We start from the raw sequence: 13,970 nt of genomic DNA, 5'->3' as shown, positions 1-13,970 counted from the left end.
ATACTGATCAATATTAAAACTACTGATGCTGTTAGAGAAGGGGAGGGAGGAGGGGAGTGGAGTGTCATAAAAATGATATGGACTCACTCTAATATCACTTGTGCAAGATATGCAGGCTATCCATATACTTAAAGATTTACTTTCTTACATCTTTATTGTATTGTTAAGAGGACTTTATATAATTTACCCTTAGCCAAAACATTTTTTATAATGTTCCTGATATCCTTGTGTTTTATCATTTTAAAAAAGCAGTATAGGTTGATTTCACTAGTAACAAAGGAGTGTGCTATTTGTCTCTGCCATTTGCAACTATTCATCCTAATTAGAATTATCTCTAGTTATTTTTGTATATACATTTGTATATTTATCAAGTTATTACGATGATGGTGGGGTGGAGGCAATCATTTAGGATATATTAGTTTTTTTGTAAACTCAAAATATATAATTTGTTTTATCATTTTTGCATTCAGTGATCTGGAAAACATGATGTACCACAAGAGTCACTCATCTGTGAGGGACAGTTTTTTGTGACTGTCCCAACAAGTCACTTTGCGTAACTGGTTAAGATATATTTCTTTACAGTTTTTACTTTATAATTTGTTAATTTATTTTACTTTTTTTTATCAATGTCAAATATTATCTGTTAACTGTTTACCTCTGTATACATGTTAACTGTATATTCTGTTTCAGTTTATTTTATATGATTTTCTTGATCTAATACGTTTACATCTGAAGACATTTTATTAATGTAAGGGGTGAGACCTAGCAGCATGAAATTGGACTTATGCCTGCTGAGGGACTATTCTGTAAGCATTTTAATTAGGTGGAAGAGTCAGAGGTGGATAAAGCAGTAAATGCAAAACACAGCATCCTCAACCTCACAGGAGCTGTAACAAAAGTGAGACCAGATCCTGAAGCTTGAATTACAAGCATTGCAGTGGTGTTCTAGGCATCTCTGGTAGAGAGACGAAAATATTATTTTAGAATTGTTCAAAGCTTCCTTTGATTCTGTAGTACATGGATATTTATGGAGTGCAAGAATCTGCCGTGTGGAATAACTGATTAAGGGTTCCATTGATACTATACATTTTGTGAAGGACCTTTGCACAGAATTTCTGCACTATTATTTCTTAAATTCCTTTTAACATTAACAGTGGTGCAATGAAATAAGCCAGGCGCCAACTAAAAACTCTTAAAAGGCATCTAAATCGGGTTTTTTTTGTTTGTTTTGTTTTTTTTGTTAATGTACCTCCCTAGATGTTTTTCTACTTTGTACCATGAGTTAAATAAAAGGGATTGCGACTGGGTTACTGCAGTTATAGGAACACTATAGGGCCAGGAATACAAACATGTATTCCTGGCCCTATAGTGTTAAAAACACTGTTTACCTTCCCTGAAATGTAGTGTTTACAGCAAAAAAAACCTGCAGGGACTGACTATACTCACCAGAACAACTACATTAAGCTGTTCTGGTGACTTTTGTCCCTATAAGTCATATGTTTTGTCCTTTAACACTGTCCTATTTTATGCACAATTTGGCTTGAGTCATTTATTAAATATTTAATTATTGATACAGACAAAATCACCCCATATCTACCTGTGACTTAATTTTGTCCACTATCAGAAGCTGCTTAAAATACCAGTTGATTTTCCTCCATCAATCCCCTCTGTTAAGGGATTCTTAAAAATGTTTTGTAGCATCATATCATTTTGTAGTTGTCTGTCTACATTGTTCAGACAAAGCCTTATTAAAGCTTTTGTATGTCTCAAAAGTTGGAGTAATGTTGCTCTGGAATAGCAATCAGTAGTAATATTAACCTAAGTAAAAAAAATAAAAATAAGTTTATCATGTAGAATATCCTTTAAAGTAGTTTAAAAAAAAACAAAAAAAAAAAAAACTCATTGCCATTATGACACCAAAATGGTAAAAAAAAATATCATATTTTTAATTGGATTGACATGTTCACATAGATGTTAGTTTTATCCTTAAATATTCTGTTTAACAATAAAAGCAAAATAAAAATAAAAAAAATCTAGTCCTAAAAAAATAAAATAAATAATAATAAAAAAAAATTATATATATATATGTATATATATATATATATATATAATTTGATAAGATTACCACTTTGGGTAGATAATTTTACATCTTTATGGCTCTAACTGTAACAAACCCATTCCTCTGCAGCAAAATTACGTTTTTCCAGTCTTAGTAGATGACCTCTTGTCTTCTGTATATTCCTGCTAAGGAATAGGTTAGGACATAGCAATTTGTGCGGACACTCTTTGTGTTTATATAGTTCTATATTTATATCGCATCTGAGATGCCTTTTTATCTTAAAACAAAACATTGCAGACTTTCTATCCTTTACTTATATCTATCCTGTTACTACATTGTGCTGTAGTAGTTATGGTGCTTCACGTGTTCTTCTAAGGAATACATTTGGAATAAGTGATGTTTTGCATTATTGTACATGGAAGTTTTATTGCTTTCATTGCATTAATAATAATGTTTAGGGGAAAGCTGAATATTGAAAAAAACTGCACACAGATTCGCACAGTGGTTTGAAGTTGCATAAATATAATTGGTTCTAGTTATTTGAATTGCACTTGTTTTAAAACACATAATAATGTATGGGGATGGGGAATGTTTCATTCAAACACAGCCTGCTGTTAAAGTTGTTAGTAAGATAAATAGCCTTCACCACCCTTGACGAATAAAAGGAACACTTGATTGGTTATATGTTATTATTGATTAGATTGGAAAGTATCCATCATTCAGGTGTTGTGATAGCTCAAGAACATTACCAACAGCATATTTACATAAAAAACTATGTTATTATATAAAAAAAACCTTAATTTATTAAAGGAAACAAACCAAAGATGGATCGTTTATGGCAATGAATCTCACCAAATATATTAATTTTCAGGTATAAAAGTGTGTGGCATTCTGTCTAAAATAAAAAAGCAATTTACATGTAAAAAATAAATAAATCCAACATTGTGTTGCAATGTAAAAAGAGCTAAAATAACTGTAAACTTTAGAAATCTAAATCAGCTGACCCTTGCCATCTCTCTGGTTCTTCTCTTTTTCTCTGTCCTATGTTTCTATCTCTGCAATCAACTGAGGCTTTAGCACTAATAGGAATGTGGAGAAAAAATATATTACATTCTCAGTGTGTTGATGTCGCTGTTCTGAACACCATCTGTGATGCACAAAGTAATCTACAATAACTGTCATTTTTAAGTTAATACTTTGCTTTGATAGAATCTAAAGGAAGCATGTAGTGGTGAGTGAATTGAATGAAGCAAGGTGACAGAATATTGTTGATTAATTCTTGTCAACACTCTAAGTAATATAAAGACTTAAAGACAAGAGGTGAGAGATGGATTGATTTATAACAACTTCATAACAAAAAGGTTTTTAGGTTGTCTGAAAGTTCTCTTTTCCCACTTTTAACCCCTTAAGGACCAAACTTCTGGAATAAAAGGGAATCATGACATGTCACACATGTCATGTGTCCTTAAGGGGTTAAAAATCTTTGTCCTTACACAACTAAATTATGATTAATCAAAATCACCCTCTCATATTGCTAAACTGCACTTATCACCAGTGTTCTTTTTTACATTTAAATCTCGTAAATGGCATGTCTGCTCAATCTGCAATAAAAAGAATTGAGGAGCGTTTTCAGCAGAATGCTTGGCAGTTGGTATGAGGTGTTTGTGCTGATATGCTGTGTTTGGTTTTTGCCAACGTGACGCTGCGCATTATGGTAAACATCTCCATGTCGGTCTCCTCTGTACAAAGGACATTGTCCAGAAGCCTTGTGGTTTGTTCAGATGCAAATTTGCAAATTTAAGCTGTGCTGCCATGTTCTTTTTAGAGAGAAGAGACTTTCTCCTGGTAACCCTACCAAACAAACTGTACTTGTTCAGACTTTTTCTAATTGTACTGTCATGAACTTTAACACTTAACATGCTAAGACCCGTAGAGTCTGAGATGGAACTTTGTTTTTTTGCAATTTCTCTGAGCATTGCACGGTTGGACCTTGCACTGGCTGGGAACTGGCTGGGACGTCCGCTCCTGGGAAGATTGGCAACAATTTTGAATGTTTTCCACTTCTGATTTATCTTTCTCACTGTAGAATAATGGACTTAAAGTTGTTTGGAAATGGCATTATAACTCCCCTAGCTTGATGGACAGCAACAATTGCTTTCTAAGCTCACTAGTGATGTCTTTCCTCCTTGTAATTATGCTAACACACCTGAATGCTCCAAACCAGCAAACTGCTAAAACTTTTACTTTTATAGAAGTAGTCACACTTAATCAAGTGCATTTGATAGGCATCACCTGTCTGCTATTTAACTTCTTAGTTCCTGTGGAAGCAGTAAGGGTGTGCTAGTTTTTCACGCATAAATGTAAAACCTGCTAAGAAACACATGATTGTTATTATGTCCTGTAGATTGGGTTAGCCATTAGTATGACACTCCACCTTCTCTAACGGCATCAGTTGTTTTAAGTTTTAAACTCTATCAGATTCATCCATATTGCTTCAGACTTGAGGAAGAGAGGAACTCTTGAAAGCTTGTCCTTTAAAGGACCACTGTAGTGCCAGGAAAACATACTTGTTTTCCTGGCACTATAGGGTCTCTAGGTCCCCCCCACCCTTAGGGTCCCCCTCCCTCCGGGCTCTAGGGTGACGAAGGGGTTAAACACATATCTTTTCTCCACTGCCGGGCTCCCTTGGCGGTGGGGACTCTCCGCCTCCTTTCCCTGTCATCGGCTGAATGCGCATGCGCGGCAAGAACCACTCGCGCATTCAGCCAGTCCATAGGAAAGCATTCTCAATGTTTTCCTATGGTGGTGTGTGTGAAGATGCTTTCCTATGGACGCTGGCGTCTTCTCACTGTGAAAATCAGAGGCTGGATTAACCCATAGAAATTTTATCCTAGATGGACCTGGCACCCAGACCACTTCATTAAGCTGACGTGGTCTGGGTGCCTATAGTGGTCCTTTAAGTATTATGTTAGTCCAATAAAAAATAGGTATCAAGGTATCATAGACAGACAGACAGACAGACAGACAGACAGATAGATAGATAGATAGATAGATATTTAACTTCTCTTTACTCACTTTGCTTTTATTTATGAAGGTAACAGATGTTCAGGCACTAAATGGTTAATCCAATGAGGATTTAATGGTTAAATTTAATACATCTAACCATTGAGTGCCCGCACATCTGGTTCTTTCATATTTCGATTTGAGGTTATGCCATTTTGATTTGTAAGTCTCCTGGGAGTGATCCTAACATAATACATGTGCAGCTCCTAGGCAATGTTAGAATCCTTTGTTTTTATTTATAGCAGGTCTACATTAATGGAATGAAGTCTTTATAATTGCCTTAATTGTGAATTTTTTGAGAGCAGAGTTTCAGTTTTTAAGTTTGTTATTTTATGGTTTTGGAGGTGCAAAAATTGAGAATATTTTGTCTATGTTTCTTTAAAATTCCCTTAGCACTTTTTTGTTGGTTGAACTTGGAAATCAACTCACAGTACTGTTTAATAGCACTTAGGAGTCTCTCATCTGTCTATTTGTACAGGGCCCCGGGAAGTCTGATCGATTTTAATGGCTGCTCTGGAAAGAACAATTGTTGCGACATAATTGTGTACCATATATTTTTGCTGCTTCCATTATATATGACTTTGTAAAAGAAAGCTAATTCCAGGTGCTATTACCAAACACTTTGTTTATATGAATGTGATTATAGATGCACAGCTATACATAGAAATGGTATGATAATCTGCATGCTGCTAATAACAATTTACTAATTTGTATGATTAGAATTATTGCAAGGTGTTGATTGCCTCTACCATATATTTATAGGCTAAACTGATGCTATTTTCTTGCAAGTTAATAATGAGAAATACATTTTTTTTTTGCTTTTTACTAAAAATGTGTGTGTCAATTTTAAAGTCATCACAATGTAAACATCATAAATTAATACCAAGGGTTATATTCATTAAATAGTGAGTTGTCACTCAAAAAGGTTTGGCAAAACTGGTTGAATTGGGTAAATTTGCACCTAATTTCATCAAAATGTGGTCACTTTTCATCTCGCCAGCCTAATAGTCTGTTTAAAATGTTTTTTTTCTAGATTAATATTAAGTCTTTAGAAGTCATAATTATTTTTTTATTTTCAAAGAAAATGTAGATGTATTATGGCCTCTGTGTATACTATTTTGTATTGCATAAATATAAGTGTATACCTCTTTTCAGGGTAACTCTTGTCTTTGTCTAGCTCCTCCTGCCCAAACGCTGGATATTTGAACTAGGATTTGTTCAGATCTGTAAAGTATGCATTGTCTTAAGGCATAAGTAGTATTTCTGACCAAAGATGACTAAAGAGGATTTCCCTTTTAAAATAATGATTAGCAATGAGAATACTAATAAGAGTTATTAACTTGTCTGTTTTGATTGCAAAAAAATTATGAAACAGTGTGTAATAAAAATGTTGACAGTTTTCCAGCCCTTGCCACACCTCCCCTGGCTGTGACTGACGCAGCCTGTTAAAATTTTCAATCAGATGTAACTTACTTTAAAAAATTTTTTTCCTGCTCAGTAAATTGAACTTTAATTACATACAGGATGCTCCTTCAGGGTCTACCAAACTATTAACAGAACAAGAGATAAGAAATTCTAAATTAAACAGAATATGCAATAAAGTAAATTTAAATATTAGATGACTCTTTACAGGAAGCAAATAGGAAGGATGTGTAAGTCACGTGCAGGGAGGTGTGCCCAGGGCTGGATAAACAAAGCTATTACACTCACAAATGGTAGAGAATTGAGCAGTGAGACTACAGCGGCATTATTTATACACCAAAACTGCTTAATTAAGCTAAAATTGTATTGGTGACTATAGGGTCCCTGTGACGAAGTGCTCTTCGCCACTTATGCCTGCAGGGGACTACTGGCTAGCCTCCTGCCTTCTGACTATGGACCCTGTGCTGATAGCTGTATTTTACCCTGCAGAAAGGTTTATTTGTGTATTTCTGCCGGGGCGTTCAGGACTTTCAGTATGTGAGTAGTGCTACTCCAGATAGCTATGCCATGGAGCCTATTCGTGTAACGAAAAACTATGGAAAAGACTTTGGCTCCATGGTGATTGAACTGTATGTATGTGTTCTGAGCGCCATTCAGTAATAATGTGCGCTCAGATCTAAGCTATCTGGGGATATGTTGCATGTATATGTTTTATGTAGTAATTGTAACATTGTGTGATTTTATGTCTTTTTGTAACCATGTGGTTAATGGAGTCTTGCCTCTGTCCTGGGAGATAATTTGATTACTTCCCAATTATCTCCAGGATAGAGAGGAGGGATTGTGATGTCACTGTGGGAGTGTTTTGTTTGTATTGTCTGTGATTGGCTAATATGCAATATGTGTCCCATTGTTCCATTAGGTCCCCTAGGGGAGTGCCCACCTAGTGGACACTTGCATAAATACCGGGCAGGTAGCCCTCAATAAACCAGACCTACTTGCACCTTTCTTGAAGCCTTGGCTCATGCTTGGGGGAAGGGATACCTACACTCTGGGGATTGCTATAATCACTTACTCCCCAGAGTAAGCTCTTGTAATAGCTTGATTTGTTCCTGCTACGCTCTTTGGATTTAGGAGAGTTTCACCCACTGGGAGCTGGATCCTGGTCGTGGATCCAGGGTGGATGAGAGATGGCGAGACCCCAGCGCAGCTGCCTTGCTGGAAGTGGGGTCCGCAGTGCTGATGGTGTCGGTTGGAGTGCTCGGAGTACTCGGGAATCACTAGGAGCATTGATTGGCGGAGGTACTCGGTCGGAGTGCCAGCGGTCCATCACAGTTCCTTTAAGCAAATTTCTATTTCAGTTACTAAGCTAGTTTACCTACAACCTATACCCATCAGTCAAAGGGCATATTGCAAACATCCTGCAGAAAGGAGAACATAAAGGAGGCACCCGGGTATTGGTATCTGACCCAAGGAAGAAAACATACAAAAATATAAATAAAGGCAAGTGATAATGGAGAGTATATTCATTAAGATACAAGGTACATAAGGAAGAAAAAAACTACAAACAAAAATTGACAGTGAGGTTTTAAACACAAGCAATGTAGAGCTGCCACATGTTCTGATATCAGAACATGTAAAACATGTAAAAACAATTCAAGAACACACTCTGGGTCCATTTCAGATGCTTAAATTGCACATAGTATTCAGTTAGAGATATGTTGCTCTTGACAGAAGTTGAAGAGGGTTACCCGTGGGGCACAAGCAATGAACTGAAAATAGGTATTGATTTAAAGGTTTGCATTACAAAGTAAAATTAAAGTGTCTAATCATTTAGTTTCAATAATTTAGAAAAAAAAAATAGGACACTTTTCCTTTCCTCTTTTATGCATACATGCCAATAGTTAAAGGGACACTCCACTGCCTAAGGTTTGTGAAGGAGGTTTACAGAGGGGAAGACAGGCACTTAAGAAAAGGAGTAAACAAACATCCCTGACTGCCTGATCATCAGCCAGGGGAGTAGTCCAAACTGTAATTATAAATTAATTTCTCCTAGAAATCAGTACCTTTATAAACTGGGGTTAAAATACGGACTAACCCAAATCGATATGCATATTTAAAAATTTAGGTTATTTAGTAATTCCAATAGCCATTATAAGCCCACCCGCCGGGTTAAGGGTTAATAAGTATGTAGAGATTTAGAAAAATACCCCTCTCTGTCTTATTAGAGATTTCTTTGCCTGAAGCTCAATAAAGCAAGGTGAATTGTTAGTGTAGAGGTTTGCCTTGACGTGGCAGGTGGGCTTACATCTAATGGCCATTGGGGTTACTAAATAACTTACATTTATATAAATATGCATAGGGATTTGGACTAGTGCGCAGGTAGCTTTTTTTCTTTACAATTGCTAATAAGTAATTTGTAAAAACTGATGGCTTTCTTGGTAGTTCAACTGTTGCTCTATAGAATTTTGTTCATAATAACCTTGTGAGAGCGTGATATCTCGCAAGTGTGTATGAATATTTATAATGTATTTAAAGTGTGGCATTAATGGATTCAGTGATCCCTTGTGAATAGTAAAAATGCTTTTTAAGCAGCTCATTTTCCTTTAATTTCATTAAAGAGTCTTTGAAGCGCTACAGCATACCAATAGCTCTGTTGTCAATGTTATTACTGTGTTGTTAATAAAAAATACACATTGTTTTAAAAACCACTAAAGATAAATATGTGACAAAATGTACCGACATTATTGATTCATACCATAGGATTCAAAATATAGAAGAAATATGTTTACTTAAACTTGGGTTCTAAGCAGTGATGGTCAAGTTATACCAATGTTGACACTAACTGATATAATGTTGTGTACAATAGCCCTGATTGAGTCAACATTTGAGTTTTTACAGTTTTCTAGTGCATGGTTATTTATTGCCACATTTAATGAATGTTTAAATGTACTTACATTTAAAAAAAAAAAAATACAGTTAATCTTAGTTTGCGGTTTGGTGTCAGAAAATACAAACTAATGAGTATTAAGAATTAGCGGTGATGAACTATTAACATGTATACAGTTAAATGGCCAGTATAGTCATCAAAACAAGTTTAGCTTAATGGAGCAGTTTTTGTGTATAGTTCATGCCTTTGAAGTTTCACTGCTCAATTCTCTGCCATTAAAGAGTTGAATCACTTTTGTTTCTGTTTATGCAGCCCTAGCCACACCTCCCCTGGCTGTGACTGACACAGCCTGCATGAAAACAAAATGGTTTAATTATCAATCAGATTACTTTAAAAGTTTGTATCTCCTGTTCTGTAAATTGAACTTTAATTACATACATGAGGCGTGTGCAGAGTCTAGGTAGATAGGAAGGAGATAAGAGATTCTAAATTAAAAGGCATTTATAATAAAATAAGTTTAAACATTAGATGAATTTAGATTTAGGAAGGCTGTGTAAGTCACATGCAGGGAGGTGTACCTAGGGTTGCATAAATAAAGGGATTTAACTCCTAAATGGCAGAGAATTGAGCAGTGATACTGCAGTGGCATGATTTATACACTAAAACTGCTTCATTAAGCTAAAGTTATTTTGGTGACTACAGTGTCATAGAAACATAGAAACATAGAAATATAGCATGTGACGGCAGAAAAGAACCATTCGGCCCATCTAGTCTGCCCAATTTTCTAAATGCTTTCATTAGTCCTTGGCCTTATCTTATAGTTAGGATAGCCTTATTCCTATCCCACGCATGCTTAACCCCTTCACGACGGGTGACGGACGAGGTCCGTCATCCAGGGGATACCCTTAACGACGGATGACGGACCTCGTCCGTCACGCGGTAAAATTAACCCCAGATCGCCGCAATCGCGGCGATCGTGGGGTTAATGGTGCTCCGGTCTGCCTCTGCATTAGAGGCAGACCGGGAGCACCGGATCGGGCTGCCCCTGTACATGTGCCCGCTCTGACAGCATGTCTGAGCGGGCACATGTGCTCTGCATACTCACCTCCGCCTCCCTGCACTTCCGGGTTCAGTGTGAAGTGCAGGGAGACGGATCTTCAGTGATCCTGCCCCCTGGTGTTAAAAAAATAAAGTACAATTAAAATCCCACCCCCCTTTACCCCCCCTTTACCCATATTAATAAAAAATTAACCCCTTCCCTGCCAATTGATCACTGGCTACAGTGATCAATTGGCAGGGATTACATTTTAATATGATCTGATTTTTTTTTTTTTAACCCCTGAGGGTTAATTATTTTTTTTTTAACCCTCAGGGGTTACATTTATTTTATTAATTAATTTAAATATTTTAAAATTATAAATTTAGCTAGCTGGGGAGGGTGGAAGTTAGCGGGGAATTGGGGGAATTAGTGTTAGGCTAACTAGGGGTTAACGTTAAAAAAAGTTTTAAAATAAGCTTTAAAAAGTTAAAAAATTAAGTAAAAAAAAAAGCTTTAATAACGTTTAAGTAAAAAATTTAAAAAAATAAACCCTTTACCCAGTCCAAATAAAAATTAACCCCTTCCCTGCCAGTCTATCACTGCCTACAGTGATCAAAATACAGATCACAGTATTATACTGTGATCTAATTTTTTTTAACCCCTGACAATTAACTTTTATTTATTTGTTAACCCTCAGGGGTTAAATTTATTTAATTAACTAATTTAAATATTGTATAATTAAATATTTTGCTAGCTGGGGTGGGTGGGAGTTATGGGAAAATGGGGAATTTACTGTTAGTGCTGCTTACTGCTAGTTAGGGGTTAACGGTAAAAGAAAAAGCTTAGAAAAATGTTAAATCTGTAAAAAAAGTTTTACGAAAGTTTAGGAAACTTTAAAAAAAATTAATAAGCAAAACAAAAGTTTAAAAAATAGTTTTAAAAAGTAAAAAAAGTTTTAAAAAGTTAAAAAATTTATTTAATAACGCTCATTACCACTACACCTGGTACAAGCTAGCGGAAAAATGATCCCACGCTAAGGTTCAAAATATGCCTTTTGAAATACCCCGGGATGTCTTCTTTAAGAAATGGTATGGCTTTATGGGGTATTTGGATTATATAGCCTGGTAAAATACTCTAAAATGGGACATGGGCACAGCGTAAAAATGTAAAGTTTGAAAAAAAATGGAATGGCTGTGTCCCAAATGTGCCCCTCCGATGTCCACATATACCTGGTAAAGGTACATACGGGGGTATTTTTGTACTCAGCCGACATAGCTGAGCAACATATAAAGTAGTATAGAGTGGTGGTACACATAAGGTTTGCAAAATATACTGTGCAAACTCACTTTGTGTGTCAAAAAGGCAGAAAAAACGCTTATGACCACTACACCTGGTACAAGCTAGCGGAAAAATGATCCCACGCTAAGGTTCAAAATATGCCTTTTGAAATACCCTGGGGTGTCTACTTTAAGAAATGGTAGGCCTTTGTGGGGTAGTTTGAATTTAAAACCTGCGAAGATGCTTGGAAATTGCACATAGGCCCAGCGTCAAAATTCAAAGTTCTGTAAAAACTGATATGGCTTGGTCTCAAATATGCCACTGTAGCTTCACAAAATAGTGCCAAAGACATTCACTGGGGATGTCTTTTTACTCAGAAGACTTAGCTGAGCATAATTTGGAGGTTTTGAACTTAGTGGCACATATGAAATATACAAAATGCCCAGCAAAAATGCAATCCGTATGTCAAAAAATGCACAAAATTATTTTTTACCACATACTTTGGCATATATTGGTGAAAAAATGGGGGCATGCTAAGGCACAATATGCACCTTATGATATACCCTGGAGTGTCTACTTTTACAAATGGTAGGCCTTTGTGGGGGTTTTTTGAACCGTCAAACTGTTATAATACCCCAAATGGAAGCATAGGCTCATTAAATCCGTCTCTCAAAATTCTACTGTGAATACTGAAAAGGACAGGTCTCCTGTATGGCACTGTAGCTTCACGAAATAGTGCCATAGACATACAATGGGGGTGTCCTTTTACTCAGAAGACTTAGCTGAGCATAATTTGGGGGGTTTGAACTTAGTGGCACATATGAAATATACAAAATGCCCAGCAAAAATGCAATCCGTATGTAAAAAATGCATAAAATTATTTTTTACCACATACTTTGGCATGTAATGGTAAAAAAATGGGGGCATGTTAAGGCACAATATGCACCTTATGAGATACCCTGGAGTGTCTACTTTTACAAATGGTAGGCCTTTGTGGGGGTTTTTGAACAGTCAAACTGTTATAATACCCCAAATGGAAGCATAGGCTCATTAAATCCCTCTCTCAAAATTCTACTGTGAATACTGAAAAGGACAGGTCTCCTATATGGCACTGTAGCTTCACAAAATAGTGCCAAAGACATACAATGGGGGTACCGTTGTACTCAGCAGAAGTAACTGAACACATAATAAAACTTTGTACAGGAATAGCACACACCAACTTTACAAAATACACATGAGAAGTTCTTTGTTATACATTTGTGTGCGAAAACCCCCAAAAAACACAATTTTACTCCAATATTTAGCAGAGGTTGGCGGTAAAATGGCTACGTAGAAAGTGTCAAAACAACCTTAGGTAAATAGCCTGTGATGTCTACTTTATATAAATATATACTTTTGTGTGGCAATTTTGTTTTCTTTTATGGCCATTAGGCTTACAAGACAAACATACCAAATTCTAAAATCGCTCCACATTAAAATTTTATTTTACTCCTTGTGCTTTGTGACCTGTAACTACCAAAAAAAACTGAAAATCCCAGACACATTATATATTCTGTAAATCAGAACAAATAAATGAATTTATTTTTAATTACTTTCATTAACCTGCACTAATTAGGCACACATTATGATTGCAAAAACTGTAAAAAAAAACAATATTTTTATTTTTTTTTGCATTTTTCTGTATTTTTTTTATAATAAGTAAGCATTTATATATATATATATATATATATATATATATATATATATATATATATATATATATATATATATATGTTATATCAAATTAAAGCCCTTTCTGTCCTTTAAAAAACAGTATATAATATGTGCCGGTGCAATAAATGAGAGAGATGCAAATTGCAGTTGAACGCAAACAGCAAGAAAATGCAAAAATAGCTTGTGTCTATTAAGCGTAATTCACGCTTCTGAAGCTGTGTCCTTAAGGGGTTAAACTCCTTTACTGTGTTAACCTCTACCACTTCAGCTGGAAGGCTATTCCATGCAATGGCATAGCACTTCCCTCTTTCTACCCTCTCAGTAAAGTAATACTTCCGGATATTATTTTTAAACCTTTGCCCCTCTAATTTAAGACTATGTCCTCTTGTTGTGGTAGTTTTTCTTCTTTTAAATATAGTCTCCTCCTTTACTGTGTTGATTTCCTTTATGTATTTAAATGTTTCTATCATATCCCCCCTGTCTCGTCTTTCCTCCAAACTATACATGTT

General features: G+C 35.7%; 1 protein-coding gene across 8 annotated transcripts in view; it reads left to right on the top strand.

Moving 5' to 3' along the window:
• The window catches only part of CTNND2 (catenin delta 2), a 1,082,982-nt gene that overhangs the window by 117,997 nt on the left and 951,015 nt on the right, over nucleotides 1–13,970 (top strand). The window lies entirely within an intron of this gene.

Source organism: Pelobates fuscus, chromosome 4 (genome assembly GCF_036172605.1).
Source record: "Pelobates fuscus isolate aPelFus1 chromosome 4, aPelFus1.pri, whole genome shotgun sequence".
NCBI classification, from domain to species: domain Eukaryota; kingdom Metazoa; phylum Chordata; class Amphibia; order Anura; family Pelobatidae; genus Pelobates; species Pelobates fuscus.
Note: the sequence above shows the minus strand (reverse complement) of the source record. Positions and strands in the feature narration are given on the sequence as shown.